Source organism: Podarcis raffonei, chromosome 6, assembly GCF_027172205.1.
Source record: "Podarcis raffonei isolate rPodRaf1 chromosome 6, rPodRaf1.pri, whole genome shotgun sequence".
Lineage (NCBI taxonomy): Eukaryota > Metazoa > Chordata > Lepidosauria > Squamata > Lacertidae > Podarcis > Podarcis raffonei.
In genome coordinates, this window is record NC_070607.1 from 91,198,613 (window position 1) to 91,213,626 (window position 15,014).

The 15,014-nt window shown below is 44.9% G+C and overlaps 1 long non-coding RNA gene across 1 annotated transcript; it reads right to left on the reverse strand.

The window, feature by feature from the left end:
- Window positions 1-319: 319 nt before the first annotated feature.
- LOC128416565 (uncharacterized) lies at window positions 320-14,707 on the reverse strand. Its single transcript, XR_008331243.1, has 3 exons — window positions 14,611-14,707; window positions 12,265-12,378; window positions 320-1,226 (listed from the first exon to the last, which is right to left on the reverse strand). It is a non-coding gene; the product is annotated as an uncharacterized LOC128416565 (long non-coding RNA).
- Between the last annotated feature and the right edge of the window lie 307 nt (window positions 14,708-15,014).

The window sequence follows — 15,014 nt, forward strand, 5'->3', positions numbered from 1 at the left end:
AATAAAGATGGTGATACCTGTTTGCTCCAGCTTTTCACAAAATGCAAATCTTGGTGGAAAGTTGATGCCGTTTATTTGGGCAAGGTTGTTGCACAAAGAGTCTTAGCTTGAACTGCTCAGATGCAATAGCAGCATGGCCAGGAGACTTGATCAGCAAGTTGGTCTGTCTCTATTTTTATTTCTTGGTTTAAAAACATTTTTATGCTGTTTGATAGAAGAAGAAGAAGAAGAAGAAGAAGAAGAAGAAGAAGAAGAAGAAGCAGCAGCAGCAGCAGCAGCAGCAGCAGCAGCAGCAGCAGCTGGCATATGAGAACAGCAGGGAGGTCAGTGCGGTGCAAATGCACTGGTGGAACCAATCTGGTGTGCCTGTGAGTCTTCACCACATTGTCCCTTCCACTAAGCAACAGCACCCCACCTGCCAGGAAGCTAGCATAACAACTTAGATCCATCCTATGAGTCACTGGAGGGTACTGACTTGGGGAAATTTGATCTATGGGCTGCCTAACTTGGTAGCTGGATTCTAAAGGACAGGAGCAGTCAAGGGGTTATACTCAATGGGCGGAATTACATGCTGTTACAAACATTCTGGCTGTACAAGCATATCAGCTTGCCCGACAGAATGAACTCTCTTTGTGTCCCATTTCATGCTCTTCTGGGGGTTCACACAATGCCCTGGAGCCAAATTCAGGCAGGTGTGTGTGTGGGGGAGAACTCATGTGGCTTTTTAGGCAAATCCTGCCCCATAGGTTTATTTATTCTGAAAACCTCTTAAGTGCTTAACATTCAAAAGAACATACAAACGTGCAAATACGGAAGACGATACGATTTATATTAAAACTCAGTTTAAAAATATTAAAATAACGATTCCAAAACAAAACAGTGGCCAGGCCAGGATCATTCTTCAGCAAAGGCTTGCTGTTGGACTACCCATCCCAGAAGCCCCAATCAGTATAGCCAATAGTCAGGGATGATGGGAGTTGTAGTCCAACATCTGGAGGCAACATGTCAGCCATTCCTGCTGTAGGAGATATGGCTTGTTGGAGGCTCACCAGAGAACAATCCCTTCAACATCATGTACTCCCCCTACTTATGGTTGGAAGCAGCGAGCCTTTGAATACCCGTAGCTGACAATCACAAATCGGGAGAGTGCGATTGTGCTTGGATCCTGTTCGTGGGTTTCCCATAGGCAGTTGGTTGACCATTGGGACAACAGGATGCTGAATGTGCTGAACTGAAAAGAGAGAGAAGAAAATGCAAGGGCTCTGTCCTCCTTTCCACCCAGCAACTCTGCTCCTTGCTGCAAGGTGGAAAAGTTTCCAGGCATCCTGAAAGCAGACTTCATAACCTGCATCACATGATGGAAAGCGACAGCATGCTCACTTCATATCATGTGAGTGAGCGCAATGTAAACAAGCAAGCCACTTCTTCAGATGTCTGCCGGTGTTAAATGCGAGCGTATTTTTCAGTATTAACTTCAATCAAAACATCCATTTTCTCTTCAATGCGTGGAGTGCATTTTCAGATCTTGAGGTCACAAATTTGCAGATTATTATTGCCAGGAAGACGACTCTTGCGAGGCTCCATTCCTTAGGCAGCTCCTCTTGGAGAGCACGAAAGGAGGCTTGTGGGATAAATGTTCCCCTGACGAAGAGTGCTTGAAAGCAGGCATATCATGCCCTTCTTAATAAAGGCTGCCTCCCGCACCCGCTGAAACAACAGTTTGTGGCCTCAGCTTGGTAGCACCACGTGGAAGGGTTTCACTCCCAGAGCCCTGCTGCAAGTTCTGTACCTGTGAGCAAAACTCCAGCTTCCCAGGCACAAGAGTATGGGTGAGGTGGGATTTCAGCACCGTCACTTAGGCTGCCTTTCTATAGTAAACTAAACTTAAGGCGGCAAGAGGGACGTGGTCTAAACCACTGAGCCTCTTGGGCTTGCCGATCAGAAGGTCAGCGGTTCGAATCCCTGCGACAGGTTGAGCTCCCTTTGCTCTGTCCCAGCTCCTGCCGACCTAGCAGTTTGAAAGTATGCCAGTGCAAGTAGATAAATAGGTACCACCCCGGCGAAAAGGTAAATGGCGTTTCTGTGCACTGCTCTGGTTTCGCCAGAAGTGGCTTAGTCATGTTGGCCACATGATCTGGAAAAACTGTCTGTGGCCAAATGCTGGCTTCCTCGGCCTGTAAAGTGAGATGAGAGCCGCAACCCCAGAGTTGTCTGTGACTGGACTTAACTGTCAGGGGTCCTTTACCTTTACCTTTTTAAGGTGGCTTACAACATCGGCAGCTTTTGATGCTGAAATCATTTGGGGCCCCACCTTCCCAGGTGAAAAAGAAGAGCAGGGAACAGTTCTTGCAGGACCTGATCCAAGGGGTGAATGTGCTTAACATTTCCCTTTTGAAACAAATTCAGGTTACCAAGGCTCCTCTTTGTCCAAATTGTGCTTGCTTAAAGGGAGAGGAGGAGATGGACAGTGCATGTTGAACTTGCAAATTCGGTGGCTTTAAAAGAGGATTAGATGGATTTGTGGAGGACGAGGCTATCAATGGCTACTAGACCTTTGTTTCAATGGGTGCTGCATATGTATGCAATGCCTTCTCTTGCTATGGTGCCCCGTGACTTCAGTCCAAAGAACTGCATGTGCAGCCAGGTCTTGTGTTGCTTGCCTGTAACTGGCAAAGAACTAAGCGTTCCAGCCAATTCCATCGTCAATGATAGGGAAAAGCCTGGCTGCACTCATAGCTCTCTCCTGCTGGATCTCACACTATGCCTACTAAGTCTATTCAGGTTAGATCTGGGCTAAATGAGCAAGGAAGAGAGGCGATAGGAAGAATGGGAAATGTTTTTCTTTGTGCTGACTCTTCAAAGATTAGTCACAGCATGGCACCATCTATTCTCTAACAGGGAAGAGATGAGTGGCAGGTAAGATCAGGAGCTCATAGATGGCAACACCTGAGTTTCTCATGCTCATGGAAGAGATGAAGCTCAGTGATTTGCTTGCAGAATGTCCCTGGTTCACTCCTCATCATCTTCAGATAGGGCTGAGAATGTCCCCTGCCTGAAATCATTGTGAGCCACTGTCAGTCATTGTGGACAGTACTAAGCTACATGGACCAATGGTCTGATTCGGTATAAAGCAGCTTCTTATGTTTATTGGAGAAGGGCTATAGTGCAATGGTAGAGCATCTGCCTTCCATGCCTCAGGTCTCAGGTTAAATCTCCAGCATCTCTAGGTAGGGCTGGGAGAACTGAACACCTGGAGAGACACTGCCAACCAGGGTAAACAATACAGAACTAGATGGGTCAATAGGTTCGACTCAGTATGAAGCCGTTTCCTATATGTACCTGCTCAAACAGCAGTTTATGAACTGTTTACAAGGTGATGTCTATGGGAGCCTTTTGTGTCCTGTTCTAGTCAGGCCAGGAGCCCATAGATGTGTGGCAAGTTTTGAAGGAGACAGACTGAAGGAAGGTAGCACATGAAACAAGGAGTAGGTTTAATTCAGCATCACAAAAGTAGCTTCCAGGCAGAGGATGGCTCTGCAGGACCTTGGAGAGCTCCCAAGGAAAGCTGAAGTTACTCTAGCTCAGGCACCCCCAAACTCGGCCCTCTAGATGTTTTGGGACTACAACTCCCAGCATCCCTAGCTAACAGGACCAGTGGTCAGGGATGATGGGAATTGTAGTCCCCAAAACATCTGGAGGGCTGAGTTTGGGAATGCCTGCTCTAGCTACTTTAGTCATCAGCTGAACTTGAGGCCGCTTCCATTCTCTACCACTGAGTTCCCGCTCAGCATCTAAGGACTATCAATGAGGCCATGGTAGGAGACCCTCTTCAGCTGCAGTCCCAGAGGTTGGGAATGCTCTTCCACAAGAAGTACACATGGCCATCTCATAGGGATGGAGGAGAAAATGGATTCAGTTCATGCTTAAAGGCAAACATACAGAATTCACACATTTTGAAACAAATCAGGAAACAAAACACAGCCATCCTTCGACATTTGAACTTTTACAAATGCATTTTTCCAGCCAAATAATGTGTGTTCTGAATTGTGCCTAAAAATGCATATATTAGTGAAATCAGCATACAAAAATGTGTTATATAAGGGAAACTGCACCACAAAAATGTGCATAGCAGGGGGAAATTGCAAATGAATGTGTATATAGGGAGAAATTTGCACTAAAGTGCTGATGAACTTACACGAGGACTTCAATAAATAATAATAACAAACTGATGCAGAAATGTGGAGAACTTGTACAAATACAAGATAAATAAACAAAATACATAAGAAAAACAAAAACAATACAATACCCCGCCATACATTTAAAAGGCCTGGTTGAAGAGGAATGTGTTTGCCTGGCACCCAAAGGTGCGTAATGAAGGAGCCAGATGAGCCTTCCTGGGGAGAGCATTCCACAAACGGGGAGCCACTGCTGAAAAGGCCCTGTTCTCATGTTGCCACCCTCCAGACTTCTCTGGGAGGAGGCACACAAATAAAGGCCTCTGGTGGTGATCACAAGCTATGGGTAGGTTCAGGTTCAGATTGGGTGGAATGATCCTTGATTTATTGTGGTCCTGAGCTGCTTAGGGCTTTATAGTTTAAAACCAGCACTTTGAATTGGCTTTCAGTGCAGTCAGGCCAGGATCAGCGTCATTTGCTCAGACCCAGTCCTTGCCTGGTGAGCAACCTGGCTGCCAAATTTTGTACCAGCAAATATTTCTGAACCATCTTCAGAAGCAGCCCTACATATAACACATCACAGCAATCTAACTTAGAGGTTACTAGAGTAGAGATAACAGAAAATCACAGCCATCTCTTTTTACCTGCTACTGATGTAATCTGCAATTAGGGGATGAGTAAGCAAACGTAACCATCACCTCCTGGCAAATAGAAGGGGAAGAAATGGAGGCAGTGAGAGATTTTACTTTCTTGGGCTCCATGATCACTGCAGATGGTGACAGCAGCCACAAAATTAAAAGACGCCTGCTTCTTGGGAGAAAAGCGATGACAAACCTAGACAGCATCTTAAAAAGCAGAGACAGCACCTTGCCAACAAAGGTCAGTCTAGTTCAAGCTATGGTTTTCCCAGTAGTGATGTATGGAAGTGAGAGCTGGACCATAAAGAAGGCTGATCGCCGAAGAATAGATGCTTTTGAATTATGGTGCTGGAGGAGACTCTTGAGAGTCCCATGGACTGCAAGAAGATCAAACCTATCCATTCTGAAGAAAATCAGCCCTGCGTGCTCACTGAAAGGACAGATCCTGAAGCTGAGACTCCAATACTTTGACCACCTCATGAGAAGAGAAGACTCCCTGGAAAAGACCCTGATGTTGGGAAAGATGGAGGGCACAAGGAGAAGGGGACGACAGAGGACGAGATGGTTGGACAGTGTTCTTGAAGCTACCAGCATGAGTTTGACCAAACTGCAGGAGGCAGTGGAAGACAGGAGTGCCTGGCGTGCGCTGGTCCATGGGGTCACGAAGAGTCGGACACGACTAAACAACAACAAGCAAACGTACTATACTGGTAAATGCCTTGAAGATAAGCACCAGGGAAATGGATAGTAAGTGAAAGAGGAGAGGAGAGCGGCACATATCCTGCACGATTCCCCTTGAATACGATTTGTCCCCCCCCCCATGCAGCCATGGTCCTATAACCCTTCCTAGAATCCAGAATAAGATGCACAGCTGTGCTCATGTTATCCACCTTGATTTCTCTTCATCAACATTTTAACTGCATAGGGAAAAAATATTTTTATACACTCAGAACCTAATCAATGGGAATGAAGTATGACGTATAACTGATTTTCTCCAAGAAAAGGTAAACCTAAAAATATGCCGTTGTGTTAAAGGCTTTCAAACCTTCTGAGGTGTCATCATGTCACAATTTCACTTCATTAGTCTCTGAAGGCAGGAATTTGGGACATCAAAGCACCTCCTTCTCTCTACAGGAACGAGAATCATTCTTTTGATCTCCACCCGTTGCACCCCTTTGTCCCCAGATTAATATTTACTTGCACAACCAAAACCCACAGGGGATGCTCTTCCGAGTTCCTCCATATGTTCTGGGGCAGTTTGGGGTTGCTTCTCTGATTTCCTTGGAATATTTTCCCTTCCTCTTCTGTGTATGTAGCTTCCACAATGCCCTGCGTATTCATAACTCAGCAGGTACAGAGCACCCAACCCATCACAAGTCACCCACTCGCTTTGAAGTTTGCCACAATAAGAACACTTTTACTTGGGGTGGGGTGAGAGCAGCCAGCTGTTTTATTTGATGCCCTCTTTTCCAGTGATTCACCGATTCCCCCCGCCCCCCGCCGCAGTGCTTAATCTGTTAATGTTGCATGAGACATCAAAATAGCCTCTTCCTCCGCTGCTTGCTAGGTTGCTTGCTTGATGTGTAGGTTATATAACGTTCTTTATCCAAACAGAACACGGTGATACATGTATATCCACAGGACACCCACTGTTTTCCATAAACAACATAAAGGACTCTGTTGCACCGTAAAAGCTAACAAATCTTTTTGTGGCACAATGTTTGACGGACAAGAGGATTTTGCTGTCATAATCTGGTATCCTTCGGACAACAGAGCTGCATCTCTAGTCAAAACAAGCTATTAACTGTTTTGGTTCCACTGTTAGCTCTGATCAAACAGGTTAGCGTCTTTTTTTTTTAATGTACTGCAAAACCCTGAGAAGCTTGCTTATGGAAGATGAAAGTGCAGTATCAGTGCCTCTATCGTACTGTCATCAACACTGTGGATGAAAACTATCACCTAGTCAAAGATTATTGAGCTGTTCCATTTCATGGAACGATCAAGGCTGTTCATTTTCCACGGTTCTACATCTGGGCAAAAGCATGAGATCCTCTTCACCATGTTAATCGCACAGTAACTTCATTACTCACTTATCAGTCGTTCTGCAAAGATCCACATGGAGGTGCTGCCTTTAAAATGCATGCCTTTAGAAATTGCATGTCAAATTTGCAATGGTTGTCCATTTGCAAATATTTTCAATTTTGTTGCATTCGCTAGTGCTGCAGGCATGGGAAGGAAAGAAGGCTGCAGATCAGGGATGGGAATGAGCAGGAATGGATGATGCATTGATGTCAGCCTTGGTCTTTGTCTTTTTAACTAATGCATACACAGGAGCCTCTGCCCGGCGGCCTTAGAACAGCTTGTGGAGTTCCTGCAGTATTGGCCATGGATACAGTGGAGATCTTGGCAGGCAAACAGTATTGAAGATCATCATGGAATAATCCAATCAAGCCTTGTTCCAGAACTAGTTTGAAGCCTACTGAGGGTTGAAATATACATGCAGTGTGTAGGTACCACAAGCCTGAAAGAGATATGTGGTCAGTGCTCTGCTCCAGGGGTGTACACTTCAAGAATCCTCCCTTGCCGCTTGTCTCTGACACTGGCATGCAGCAAATGAAGAGCATCCAGTTCTGGGGGGATTTCTGAGAAGCCACCAGTGGAATCTGAGGATGTTGGAAGGGGACATTCTCAAAAGCAGGGGCTAAAGAAAGCATGGTCTATTGGGTTCATCCTCCTCTCCGTCCAAGAAGATTTCTGCAAACCTTTGTAGATGCTTCCTAAGATGTTCCAAGAAGAGACTCTTTCACATTATCAAGGGCCTTTATGCCTGAAATGTCCTCTTCTAAAATCGTTTGGGAGTCCAGGTTGCAGGCCACAAACTGGTATTGTAATATTGTCACATAGTCAACATCTAACAACTTCTAGCTGACATCTAGTCAACATCTAATTGACTATGGGGTGTTTCTCATGAAGGAAGTCCAGTGGGGAGAACATTATGGCATGGGTCCTGCTTGAGGGTTTCCCATTGGGGTGTCTGGTTGCTCAATGTGAGGCTAGATGGACCTTTGGCCTGATCCAAAAGGGCTCTATCATCATCATCCATCATCTTTCTGCAAATATGACATGGAAGCTGGCAACATCAAATCCCTGCCTAGAGACAGACAGACAGGTCATGCATCTATAGCAGTGACCAGAGGAGAAACGATCACATGGAGGAGAGCAAAGAGAACAACAGCCATGGTGCACCTGCAGCAGCACAACTGGATGTCTTCATCTGCTCCAGCTGCAACAAAACATGTCTCTCCTGTATCATCGATGGCTCCTGAGATCAAGGAATCATAGAACAGTAGAGCTGGAAGAGACCTTGAGGGTCATCTGGTCCAACCCTCTGCAATGCAGGAATCAGTCTCTTCAGTCGCAGCAGGCTCTGTAATCTTCCAACCGTTGGGCTTCATCCCTAAAGAGGCACTCCTCCATTGTATCTGGAGACAGATGGATGCCAACCAACCAACCAACCAACCAACCAACCAACCAACCAACCAACCAAGTATTAGTTATGGATCAAAGAAAAGTAAATCCTCAGAACTACAGAATTCAATACACATTGCTGTGTGCTCTTTGCTATTTGAGGTCACCAGTATACATGCAAGCTGCGATCTGAGTTGTTTAACCACGTGACACTCTTGCTCACACCTAATTTTATGCTGATGCATCAGCGATGTCAGCCGACACTGAGATGCGTTTCCCCACATATATCATTAATAAGGACATGTTCCCAGTTCCTGTTTTCCTCGCTCTGTTCCCCTCCCAGCCCTCTGCTGCTGCTCAGAGATTTGAACAAGCAGTCAGATATGTCTGCGGCTGACAACAGCACCCATATGCTATTTATCTTGTCAAAACTCTTTCCCTCTGTCCTCAGCTCCCATTTTGTTCTTAGTAATAGTGATTGCGGGGGAAAAGAGGCTAAATGCTTACTTTGGAATGATTTATCCAAATGTGGAACTGCATCATTGGGGAAGTCAAGACATTATCCCGTTTGCTTCTGTCAAGACTCAATTTCTCTGTTTGATTTAATTTTAAACCTTTGACCCATAACTAAATACACACTTACTGCCTCGGTGTCGCAGTCTGGTGAAACAATATCTATCTACAAGTCGGAGGGGGAAAGTTATGTTTAATTTGTAATGTGACCAATCCTCGGACCTCTGCTTTAACATCAAACTCTCCCTGCCAGGCCGTATCTTTCTGAGAAACAAGCGTCACTGTCTTAAATTCCTTCAGGAAACAAAAGCCTCATTTTGGTTCCTTGCCTCATGCAAGTTATTTTAGAGCAGGAATGGGCAGACTACAGTCTTGTGTACTTTTTTTCTTGCTATAACTTTATGTTTAGGGATGGAAAGAAATGAAATTCAGTTTGTTTTTAAAGATGAACTTATTGGATCTGCAGTTTCTGGAAAAATCCACAAACTGAAACACGCCCATCTTTTGAAATTCACACTTCTCTGAATTTGGCAGTGTAGTTTTCCAAGCTGCCTGGATAGCGCAGTTGGTTAGAGCATAGTGCTGATAACGCCAAGATTGCAGGTTTGATCCCCGTATGAGCCAGTGGCATATTCCTGCGTTGCAAGGGGTTGGACTAGATGATCCTCACTGTTCCTGAGTGGACAAGACCAATAGTGGTTTCGGTGGTCAAGAAGGCGGTTTCTGCGTGTGCTGTACAGGGAAGGGAGGGGCAGGTGAAGATCATCAACCTGGGAAGGTAGCCCACCTAGGAGAAGGAAAACTCTGCTTCTAAACCTCCTCTGCCTTGTGAAATATATTCGGGAGATGCTAAGGACCAAAGCCTGCACCAATCCAGAGTGGAGTCCCTAAGTGTCAGGGAATGGTCTGAAGAATGGACTGGGGAATGCATTCTATTGCAGACCAGCTTCACTCTGATGGAGAGCTGGAGGGGGAAGAGTCGCCCCCCCCCTTGTCCACAGTGTGTTCAGAAGCAGAGAGAGAGACAGGAGCTGAACAGCTTAGCAGGGAGTTACCCAGTTATGAGATAATGACAACAGAACCAGAAGAGAGGGGGCAGCTAGTTGAGACGTCACTTGAGAGCATGGGGGACCCCCCCTCACCATGCACTTGGAGGTCCGAACATATCAGAGAGCAAAGGAGTCAGAGGCAGTGAGGAACTTCCCTTTGGCACCCAAAATGCTGTGGAAGTCGGATTAGACTAGCCAACTGCCCTCCTTGTGGAGAGCCGTGTATTTGTGCTCACAACATGATGCTGTAATAAAAGGACCATAAATCTATCAACCGCTCATTAATTCTTATCTGTGAAGTCACCAAAGGGAAGGGAGGACTCTCCACGCCTGGCACTAAAATAGCTGGATGGCACCTTGTACGCCTCCTTCCGGCAAGTCCTGCAGCCAAGCTGGTGCCAAACGTCTTGCTCTGCTTTCCTTTGGACCTCATCAGTGAGGCCGAGAGGTGGGTCTGGGCAGCCCAGGAGCTCCAGACACACTGCCCAGGATTGTGCCCCAGTGTGTGTGTCATTTTGGTGTTGCTAACACAGCAATTTGGCACCATCCCTGGAGGTGCACTCTGTTGTCTTTCACGGCAGACAGGTGCCAACAGCAACAACAAAATGTGCTAGGGACAGGAAACCTCTATCAGTCCAAGGGCTCCATGCCCTTGTGGGCAGTTCTTCAGGGAGCTGTGTGCCAGTGGTGGGTGGGGCCAGAAGCAAAAGTAGGTGGAGCAATGAATGTGACTCTTACCTTATAAGTAGGTAAAGGTAAAAGGTAAAGGACCCCTGGATGGTTAAGTGCAGTCAAAGGTGACTATGGGGTTGCGGTGCTCATCTTGCTTTCAGGCTGAGGGAACCGCTTCTGGTGCAACGGAACACTGTGATGGAAACCAGAGTGCACAGAAATGCCGTTTACCTTCCCGCCACAGTGGTACCTATTTATCTACTTGCACTGGTATGCTTTCAAACTGCTAGGTTGGCAGGAGCTGGGACAGAACAACGGAAGCTCACTCTGTCATGGGGATTCGAACTGCCGACCTTCCAATCAGCAAGAGGCTCAGTGGTTTAGACCACAGCACCACCCGCATCTCTTAGTATAAGTAGGCTGCAGTCCAGCTATGCAAAGGTTCCATATACACACACAGTTCAATGCAAGAGGCATCACCACAGTTCAGTAAAATATTTCACCTAGGCAAAAGCACTTTGCACTTTGCACAGTGCAAAGTCAGAGAATGGTATGACCTGGGGGAGGTTTCAGGTCTCTGTTCCTCACCCGACCCTGCTCTAGGGTGGCCTAATGCACATTATTAAGCAACCCTTTGTGAAATCTCAGTTCAGACAACGCTCTGGACTTTGCAAAACCCTGTACATGTCGACTCAGAAGTCCAATTCAGTTCATTGGGACTTGCTCCCAGGTAAATGGATACAGGATGGCAGGCTTGATCCCACAGAGGTTAGCCAGATTAGATTGCTTTAGATTCAAGTACTTTGATTTGTGGATTAGATTATTAGATCTACTGCCTACAGAAGCTGGTCTCTGGGCTGAGTCATTGAATTCATGGAGAAAAAGAGGGAGGGGAGGGAAATGGAGACCCCACCTTTGTTGGGGAAAAGGCTTTGTTAGATGGGAGCCATTTTCACAGTTGACTACAAGGTTGAGAGGTCAAAGGGCTTGCCTGGGAATCATAGCCAGTTGCTGGCTAAAGGGTGAAGAGAGTCCAGTTCTGCTTTGGTGCAATTCTCAGGTTAAGTTCTATATCTCTTACTTGAGTTTCACCCAGGACTGATTTGGGCCCTGCATTTGAGTTCAGTGTCTTTTGTTGGAGTGGTTGAGATACTGTTGTTGTCATATTTTTTTATTATGAAAAAGAAAAAGAAAATAAATTATATCAGCTATCTTCCTGGTCTGGCGGACATTAAAATGTCACCATTTATTATGCTAGTTGAGATCTATGCATATTTAAAAGCAGGTTTAATATTTCCTGGACAGGGATTGTTCATAGAATAGCCACCTCCTGCTTCTGACATTTGTCAATAAAAACTTAATGGGACGCAGAGTTGTCACTGCACATTTTGGGTGTCTTTTTGTGATGTCTCACCCTAGCCGAGAATTCGTATATCAATCATTCCCCATTTACTGTAGCATCTATATTTATTTTCCATTTCATTTTTTTTGAAAAATAAATAAAATGAAATTTGATCTTTTAGATAATAAAGGCTTGACTATGGAAGTATGTGAAAATTGTTACCATTATTATAAGCAAATAAAGCACCAGAAATAGAAAAGAAAAAATATCAGGGGGAAAAGGGAACAATTTTGTATTCTTACCTATTTAGCAAAATGTTAGCTGTCTTGTGGAATAAACTCCTGAAAGTCAGGTGTGGGAAAAAGGTGTATCGATTTGTCTTTATAAGGCTGCAATCTTATACGTACCTCCTTGGGTTTTAAGATGGACATAGTTGCCAATTTTGGTTTCTCTCAGTTTCTCATTTTCCTGAAGTCTTAATTTCAGCTTTGAACATTTCTGCATCAATTCACATTTTGGGTCTAAAAAAAGGTTGCCATGAAATTTTAGGAGCATTTAGTGCAGATTTATCAAAACATGCACATTCTCTATGCAGTTTTGCCTAATATACACATTTATGCAAGCATTTCTCCTAATATAATTCATTAAATATATACTGCATTTCCCTATTTTTGTAATGTTTTTAATGTAAGGTTTTATCCACACTATCCCCTAACACCACACATTATTGTACATTGCTGGCTGGACAACACTTGGAGAAGTGTGAATTTGAAGGACAGCTATGCTTCAGCTCATATATTTTCTAAGAACCTGCAGGTTATGTTCACATTAAAATCCTAACTGAATGGAAACTCCCCCCCCCTGCTGTCTACTTGGGAGTAAGTTCCCATTGAGTTTAGTGGGACCTACCTCTGGGTAAACAAATAAAGAACTGCACTGTTATTCAATTTGGGTTGAATGCCACGTAGATTCCAGGTCCTAGACAAGCGTCAGCAAACTTTGTCACCAGGGGGCCGGTCCACTGTCCCTCAGACCTTGTGGGGGGGCCGGACTATATTTTGAAAAATAAATAAATGAACGAATTCCTATGCCCCACAAATAACCCAGAGATGCATTTTAAAAAGAAGCACACATTCTACTCATGTAAAAACACCAGGCAGGCCCCACAAATAACCTAGAGATGCATTTTAAATAAAAGGACACATTCTACTCATGTAAAAACATGCTGATTCCCAGACGGTCCATGGGCCGGATTTAGAAGGCGATTGGGCTGGATCCAGCCCCTGGACTTTAGTTTACCTACCCATGTCCTAGAGTTTAAAAGAAAAGAAAACCCAAGACTGAATTGCAGAGAAAGATTCATTCACAGGCCAGAACAGGGACCTGAGTTTTTAGATCTGTATTTTAATCCATGTCTGCTAGTTGCGTTTTTCATTCCCATGGTGCTATATTGCACTTAATGACAGAATACAGTCAGATGTCTGCTGTGCCATTTGAAACAGAGACTAACCTTTTCACCCTCCAACGGTGGGTGGACCATGGCGAGAAACACATAACAGCCTCCCTCCCGAATGGAAGGTCAGCGGGTCGTACCATGTGATTTTTGAACCTGGAGCCAATTGCAATTTATGGGCTCGTCTCTGTTTCTTTCGGCGAATTGTTTCATCCGTGAGTAAAACGTGCCTCTATTGTGTATGAGCAATTTAGGGTATATATGTGGCTCACTGAAGGAGCATCTATTTATAACACGGCACAGAAACCTCTTTTGGAACGTGCTGTCGAATCACAATCCCTTGCTGTACATTTGCAAGAATTATTAACGGAAGGTTGGAGCAACAGAAACAAGGGGTTTGTGTGTGTGTGTTCTTATTTTATGGTTCTTGGCTATGTGGAAAATATACATTTAGTTCTTCCCACCTCCCCTTCTGTTTAGCTAGCACTGGCTAGAACTGGGGATAGGTCTGTGTTTGCCAGATGAGGTCAAGCAGCTCACAAGATATTACCCTGGTGGAAAAGGTTAAGGGGGACATTCCAATAAGGAAACACATGCTTGATAAAAATGATTTGAGGGGATCTAATTTTGCATACCTGTAACTCAGGATAACATTTCATGGATCTGATGAACGGGATTGTATTCCGTGAAAGTCTAAGGCATGATAAATTTGTTAACCTTTAAGGGGCCCAATATTTTGAGTGTTTTGCCCCCTTTCAACAGCCCCTCTGTAAATTATATTTTATAGAAGCTCACAGCAAGCAAGAGGTTTCACCAGCTCCACTGCCTGAAACCTTTGGACCACATAATAAACTGACTGAAATAATCAATACAAATATAAGCACACAATGTGGATGGAGAGACAGCTTACATTGAATCAGGCAAAAAGAAAAGGACTTCTGGGACGTTTTCTGTGCTTTCTTTCTGACATAAATATATACATATAAATATATGAATGAGAGAGAGAATGACTTGGTATTTGATCATGGGGTTCTACTGAAATAACTGAACTTGTTTTGCAGGCAGGCAGGCAGGAAGGAAGGAAGGAAGGAAAAAGAGAAAGAGAAAGAGAGAACAAACAAATTTTCTGGCTTGAAATGGAGCAGATACATGGGTTGAGGACGCTTCTCAGGTTTTCTGCTTACACAACAGTCCTTTGGCTGACGGTAAATGTATATACACGGCAGCCTCCAAAATAGGCCAGCGGAGAGGAGGCAACATTTGTGCACTCGTCACTTCATTTTTAACTTAACTGACTCACCAGCTCCTGGGAGCGACCCTCTTGCGCATCACATCACCAAAACCATCTGCTAGGATTCTGCTTGAAATCGCCTGCATCTCTGGGGGCTGCGGTGGGAAGGAGGGAGGGAGGGCAGAGGAGGGTGGGATGAGAGGCAAAGACACACTCTTTTGTGGAAACCGAAGGGGGGGGGGAGAGCACTTTAACCCATTCAGACCTGGAATAATTTCCCTTTGATTATGGGTAGGGTGCCTCTCTTTGATAGTGATGTATGGAAGTGAGAGCTGGACCATAAAGAAGGCTGATCGCCAAAGAATTGATGCTTTTGAATTCTGGTGCTGGAGGAGACTCTTGAGAGTCCCATGAAGAAGATCAAACCTCTCCATTCTGAAGGAAATCAGCCCTGAGTGCTCACTGGAAGGACA